Genomic DNA, 7945 nt, shown 5'->3' with positions numbered 1-7945 from the left:
GTGCGGGGAGAAGGGTGCAACAATGAATGAATGGAATTCCAAAATCTCTGTAGATGTTCATTGAAATGAAAAATAAACAAACTAAATTTAAAAAAAGAAAAAAAAAGAATCTACAAGCTAAATCTTGGTGTACTTGGTAGTTAAAAGCAGAAAAAGAAAAGTCCACTTTTACAGTGTCAGGCTCATGAAGGAGCAAGTGTTATCTTGGAATACCAGTGATGTTAGGATTTGAACAGGTAAAATAGAAAATTCACCACTTTAGGCTGAACTAGTGGGACACACAATGTAGGTTGATTGGGGAGTAAGGATAGACCCACTAGAAACAATAAGGCAATATGGAACTTTAGGGAGTTCTGGTGGTCTAGTTGTACGAAGTTGTGCTGCCAACACAAAAGCAGGCAGTTTGAATCCACCAAATAAATACTCTTCCTGAGAAACATAGACAATCTCCTATCATGCTTTCAATTTACAAAATGCATATTATGAGTTTATTCCAAGTAGATGGCACATAACAACCATTAAAACTACAAAATTCTAGTAATTAGTGTATATGAAATGTGACACACAACAGTTGTCAGGTTAAAATGTTTGAATAAATTCCTTAAGAAATCTTTTGTGATTTGTTTTGTTATTTTTTCTTTCCTTGAATTATGAATTGAGAAAGAAATCAGAGATACCAAAAAAGAAAATGCCACCAAATCTATTGGAAAACAATTGAAACCTATTTTGATTCTTGGTGCTCATCTTAAAGCATAACCCTCAAGAGACTGTTAAATTCATATAGACATATTTTACCTCCACTTTCAAGTTTGTTGTTGCTGTTATGTTCCATAGAGTCATTTACAACTCATAGTGACCCTATGTGCAACAGCCCTAAATCCTGCTCTACCCTTTGTAAATCTTATTGTCTCTGACACACCTACCTCCATTATCCTAGTGACTGAATCAATCCATCTCATCAAACGTCTTCCTCTCTTGCACCTCCACCCTCCCAATCATTACATCTCTCTCCAAGGACTGATCCTTCCTCGCAACATGTACAAAGTATGTCAGACGCAGCTTCAGAATCCTTGCCTTCAAGGGGCAGCCTGGCTTTCCCCTCTCAAGGATGAACCTATTTGTTCTCCTAGCTATCCATGATATAATCAATACTCTAACTCCACAGCTCAAAGGCATCAATGCTCATTATATCATCCTGAGTCATTGTTCAGCTTTCTGATACATAGGAAATAATTGCAAAGACTATTGTCTTGATCAAGCACACCTTACTCTCCAGACTAACATAGTTGCTATTCAGTACTTTAGAAAGGTCTCTCACAGCAGGCTTTCCCAATGCAATTCATCTTTTAATTTCCTGGCGGCTGGGACCAAAAGTGTTGATCATGAAGCCAAGTAAACTGAAGCTGTCAACAATCTCACTCTCTTCATCATGTTTCTTGATACTGACAATCGGCCAAGTGTGAGAATCTTTGTTTTCTACAATGTAGTAATTTTTCTTCTTAATGTCTGACTGAAAACTGTGTTTGCTTTGATATCACTTTTCTATTAAGACTCTGCCTTAGTTTTTCAATCTAAGTTCTTAAGCTTTGGGACAAATACTATCAACCTTTCATCTTCCTCAGTGCTTAGTGCACTGTGTGTCAATGACCAATAGGCAATGTGATTGTTGTTGTTATAGGCCAGCGAGTCACCTGTGACTCATAGCTACCCTATGCACATTAGCTCTGAAAGCTGTCCTATCCAATTTCTTCATCTCTGACAGACTTAATCCCATTGCTCCAGTCACTGAATTAATCTTTCTCGCCTTGGGTCTTCCTCTGCTGCACTGTCCTTCCACTCTTCTATACATTTTGTCCCTCTTTAAGGACTTGTCCCACCTGGTCACATGTCCAAAGTATGTGAGACAGAACCTCAAAATCCTCGTCTCCAGGGAGTAAACTAGTTTCACCCTTTCCAGGACAGACCTATTTATTCTCCTGGCAGTCCACACTATGTTTAACACTCTTCTCCAGCACCACAACTCAGAGGCATTGATCCTTCTTCTATTATCCATAGTTATTATTCAGTTATCTAATGTGTAGGAAGACAATGGCCTTGATCAGATGCACCTTAGTCTCTAGACTGATGCTGTTGCTCTTCAGTACGCTAGAAAGGTACCTGGCAACAGACTTTCCCAGTGAAATTCAACTTTTGATTTCTGTTGATTGTGGAACCAAGCAAACCAAAGTTAACAACAATCTTAATCTCTTCTCTATCCATCATGAAACTACCAATAGGCCCAGTACTAATAATCTTTGTTTTCTTGATGTTGAGTTTCAATTCATATTGAAGACTACAGTATTTAACTTCCTGCAACAAATGTCTCAGGTCCTCTGCCGTTACATCAAGCAAGGTTGTGTCATCTGCATAACACAGGTTGTTTATGAGTCTTCCTCAAATTCTGATGCCGCATTTCTCCTCATAAAGTCCAGCTTCCCGAATGAGCTGTTCTGAATATAGATTGAAAATGTGTGGAGATAAGATACATCTCTGATGCATACCTTTGATGATGCTGGACCATGCAATGTTTTGCTGCTCTGTTCTGACTACTGCTTCCTTCTCTATGTATAGATTTTGCTTAAGTACATCTAAATGTTCTGGGATTTATAATCTTCTCTCATCTGGTCTTTTGGAGAAAATTCTGTCTGTAAAATATTATTTTAGAGTAGGGAAACCAAATTAAGATAGATTAGGGAGGATTGGCCATCCACTCCTGAAATAAAAGAACTCAGAAAACCCTATATTCAATAGAGAATATTTAGGTGAGACAAGCATTTATGGCAAAAGAGGCAGAACCTCTTCATTGGGAATCACAAAGGAAGAGGAACAGTTGAAAACTGATTGTAACATGAAATGTGAGAGGCATGAATGGGAAAGTTGGAGATTGTTCAGGAAATATATATATATATATATATATATATGTGTGTGTGTGTGTGTATATATATTTGACTTACTAGGCATTGGCAAAATGAAAAAATGAAACTGGCATGGGGAATTTTAAATCAGAAAATCACATAATATACTATACTGGAGAGGGAAAGGTAAGAAAAATGGCATCACTTTCATAGTTGAAAAGACCATTTCTAAACCTTGAAATACAGTGGTGTGAGTGACAGAATAATATCCATACACATGCAAGGAAGACTTGTTAATATCACTATTATTATTCACCAACAACCAGGGCCAAAGAGAAGGAAACAGATGACTTCTACCAACTTTCACAGTCAGAAATCAATTGAATATATTTTATAACAATAGCTGATTGGAAAGCAAAAGTTGAGAGCAGGGAAGAAGGACCAGTACAGAATGATAGAATTCGGTATAATCAATGACCTATTCATTGCAAACACCTTTTATAAGAAACATAAACAGAAAATATACATATGGACTGCAGATGAATCAGATTGACTACTGTAGAAATAATCATTGGAGAAGCTCAATATCAGCTGTAAAAACTATGACAAGTATAATTGTGGAACAGACCATCAACTTCTCATAAGCAATTTTAAATTAAAGCTAAAGAAAATCAATAGACAAAGTAAAATAGGGAACCAGTGAGGTCAATATATAAATTATGACAACTACAAAGCATAAATAGAAAATAAATGCTGTAACTAAAGAACTTGTAAATGGAGAGGAATTCAAAATAATATCCATACAGAACACTTTTTTTCAACTTGTTGTGGTAATATTTAAGTGCCATTAGTCCAGTACCACTCATAGCACCTCTATAAGCAATAGAACTGAAGCCTGTCCTATTCTGTGCCATTCTTATATTCTCTGAAACACTTGAGCCCATTGCTGCAGTCACTGTGTCAATCCACCTGATTGAGGGTTTTTTCTCTCTTTTGCTGTCCCTCTGTCTTCCCCAAAACAATCTCACTCCAAGAAATAACTTCTCCAACAACATATGCAAAGTATGTGAGATGAATTTTTATCATCTTTGCCTCCAAGGAACATTCTAGCTGCATCTTCTCCAAGACATAGCTATTTTTTATTTTGGCAACTCATGGGATATTCACTACCCTTGTCCAATACCCCAGTTTAAAGGCAAAAATTATTCTTCTGTGATCCTTATTCACTCCACAGTGCTCAGCAGCTTAGCAAGTGATTGATGAAATGAAAATGGTCTGAATAAGATGCATCTTGGGCCTCAAACTAATGTCATTGTTACTCAATAATTTGGAGGTATCTCTTACTACAGACTTTCTCACTGTAATATGTCTCCTGCTCTCCTAACAGTCGGTACCAAGTGTATGGATTGTGGATCCAATTGAGATGAAATTGTTGACAATTTCAGTGTTTTCTTCATCTATCATGATGTTCCATGATGTTGTCTATAGGTCCATTGGTGAGAATTTTTGTTTTACTGATGTTGAGATGTAATCTACATTGAAGGCTATAGTCTTTTTATTTTATTTTATTGGAAAAGAACATATTGGGGGTACAAGGAGGTGAGGGTTGGGGTCAGAACGGTGAGGATGGGCAAGGATGAAAATTGCAGGGGTGCAGTTGCAGAGCTGCACAATTTGGTTGGTGGGGGGAACAGGTGAAGGAAATAAAAAGGATCCAGTGGGGACCAGATGCTACAGGGGAATGGTAAGCATATTCCAATGGTGATTAAACCAACTGTATTATTGATTTGGAAACTGGATGCAGACACTCTGGCTTCTTCATGCTCAACAAGGTTGTAGATGTGAAGGGGGAAAGGGAGGACACTTTATCACCTTACTGGTGGTCTTGGGTTAAAGCTGCTTGCCTACTTGTTCTGTTAGAAGTGTCTTCCTGACATTTGCTCCCCTCTGGACTGCAAAGTGTTTTACCAGGTGGGTCCAGTGGGGATGGCTGGTTGAACCCAGAGGCTCCATCCTCCTTTGCTTCCTTAGCTGGCAGTTATATTTCCTTTTTGTCACTGGCACTGGGTTCAGGGTCAGGTCAGGAGTAAAACTCAGTGTTACAGTTTCTTATAGGAAAGGGAGCAAACCAAGAGAGAACAAACTTGTGAGTTACAAATAGAAGGGCTTTGGGGGTGTTACTTTCAGGTTTACTGGGGGAGAGGGTGGCGGAAAGTAGCCTAGATAAAATTCTCTGGATACCCTAGGCATTTTTTTCTACCCAGGGGTCAGATAGCAAAACCTGGGGACTGAGGAGCTCACCCTGGGGGCTGTGAGGGCTTGCCCTAAGCAGGGGGCCGAAGATGGCCCACCCTGAGCAGGGAAACACCCCCCAGGGCCTGGATGGTACAATCCCTCTCCAATTGTCCGCACCCCAGTCTGGACCTCTCACCTGACTAAAGACTATGTGGCCAGGGACAGAGTCCCCAATTCCAGCACCGCCACTTTTATACTCCCCCCCATAAATGGTCATATTGTAATTTGAAGTAGGTAAAGGGAACCTGAGAGTTGTGAACAGACTACCCCTGGGTCTAAATAGCTTTTGGCAGAAGCATTCAACATATCAAAATATGTGGTACATTTAGGCTGTTGGTCCTCTTGGACATGCTGCCACTGTTAAGTGTCATCAAGTAGACAACTCACAGTGACTTCCAATAATCCATTGTATTGGTGATCTTCTTCTCTGGCCTGTCCAAGGAAACCCAAACCTGCAGGCAGCCGAGCAGGCATTTCCCGCCCGAGGCTGCCCGCTTCTTCTGCTGCTGCCATCTGCCATCATAGCTTCAAGAATTATCCCCAGAACAAGTCCACTTTGCAGCAGTGTGGCAGCTCTGCTGTACCAGTCTCTGGGAGGCCCGGTGTCTACCATCAATCTTGGGTGAGGGAATCCCTGAATTCCAGCAGTGGGAGCCTCATGGAGCTGGGGCAGCAGCGGTGCAGTGTGGGCTCAGCAGGAGGTGGCTGGGAGCTGTGGGATTCACCCATTCCTCCTTGGGAATCCTTGAATTCCTGTTGTTAAGCCTCGACCTTCACTGAAGACCAGTCATCAACTGTTTAACTGTTCAATTATCAATAAACAGAAGTCCATAGAAGGCTATAGTGGCCCTCCTCTAAGTGGCCGGCTGCTCCTGCAGCTCACCACTTTATCTCCCCCTCCGCCACCATCTTGGATCCAAGAGTGAAGGTATAGTCTTTTATCTTCTGAAGCAAGCATTTCTAGTCTTCCTCAATTTAGGAAGAGAAAAATAAATTTCAGGATAATCCCAAAGAAAATCAATGAAATTTTTGATCTAATTACAAAGGAAGGAAATAAGAAATACTCAATAAAGGTAATAGCGGTAGTGAAGGCAATGAAAATAAATTCCATAGAAATATAAATAAACTCTGAGTAGAAAAAATAATATAAAAAAATTTGGCACCACACACAATTCAGAAAAAAAAACCCCGAAATTAAGGAAAACACATAGAAATGGCAGCAGTAAATTCACACCTGTTGATAATTATGCTTGATGTAAATGGATTAAATGCACTAGTAAAGAGACAATACATAACAGAATGAATAGAAAATTGGAACCTGCTTTCACAAAGCATGTTTTAGACACAGAAGAAAAAGTTAAAAAATGGGGGGGAACAAAAAAGCAACATACATCAAGCATATAGCCAACAAAAGAATGGTAATGTTAACTTCCGATAAAATTGATTTTAAGTATTATTTGAGAATACAGTATTAAAGACAATGACATTTTATGATTATTGTTAGTAGCTATGGGCCATTAAGTTGAAACTTTTTTTCCCCCACTTAGTTTTTGTCCTTATCAAAAATGAGTTGACCAGAGGTAAATGAACTGATTTCTGGGTTTTCAAGTCTATTCTGTTGATTTATATGTCTGTCACTGTACCATATTGTCTTGCCCACCACAGCTATGTAATAGGATTTGACAACAGTTAGTGTAATGCCTCTTACCTTGTTTCTCCTCTTCAGTATTGCTTTACACATGTAGAGTCTCTATCCATTCTAGGTAAAATTGGAAATTTCCTTCTTCTCATTGAAGAATGAAATTGGTATCTGTATTGAGATTGCTATCAGAGAGATGAACCCTATATCATCTTCCTCTAGCAAAAATAGCAAAATTCAACACTGCAGAAAACAACAAATTGCTGGCCAAGTCGTGGAGAGGTTGGAACTCTTATTTACTGCTGGTCTGAATACAAAATGGTAAAACCACTGTGGAAGGCAACCTGATACTTTCTTAAAAATTTGGAAATAGAAATATCATTTGACCAAGCAATTAAACTAATCGGAATATACCCTAAAGAAACCAGAGTTACAGCTCTAACAAATGTATGCATGCTCATGTTTATTGCTGCATTATTTACAGTAGCAAAATTATAGAAGCAGCCGAAGTGGCCATCAATAAATGAATGGATAGAACAAAAAAAAGGTATAGTCACACAGTGGAATATTACATAGCATTGAAAACAATGAACTCATGAAACATTATACAACATGTGATAGCCTGGAGAACATCATGGTAAGTGAAATTTCTCAATCGCAAAAGGACAAATGCTGCATAATATAGTTGTTATAGAATAGACTGACATGGGAGCTTGGAGAGAGAATAGGAAAAGAGTATATAGATAATGAACACTGCATTGGAACAGATAAGGGCAGAATGGCCTGAAAAAAAATATATGATACAGTATTACATGTTTGACAACAATCCGGGACAAGAGGTGCATTGCAAAGTGGCAGAGTGTAAGATTAACATTCAAAAGCCAGGGGATCCCACTCTACTAACAAACAGAACTATGAAAAAGAAAACAGGAAAACATTACCACCTAAATATTAATACAAACGTTTAAAATGATAAAACACTTAGAAATTAAATTATCCAGAGGTATGAAAGACTTCTGAAATAAAAACTACAAAAACATTAAGAGATCTAAAATGAAAGATTGTACACTATCGAAGTTTCTCTTTCTCTTTAACTTCAAGTTGGAATCCACTCAGA

General features: G+C 38.6%; 1 pseudogene; it reads right to left on the bottom strand.

Annotated features, from left to right (window-relative positions):
* Positions 1-5702, bottom strand: part of LOC102847751 — a 117369-nt pseudogene extending 111667 nt beyond the window's left edge.
* Positions 5703-7945: the final 2243 nt, after the last annotated feature.

Source organism: Elephantulus edwardii, unplaced genomic scaffold, assembly GCF_000299155.1.
Source record: "Elephantulus edwardii isolate Elephantulus edwardi_28Jun2011 unplaced genomic scaffold, EleEdw1.0 scaffold00119, whole genome shotgun sequence".
NCBI lineage: Eukaryota > Metazoa > Chordata > Mammalia > Macroscelidea > Macroscelididae > Elephantulus > Elephantulus edwardii.
The sequence above is the reverse complement of the archived record's forward strand: the minus strand, read 5'-3'. Positions and strand labels throughout refer to the sequence as shown.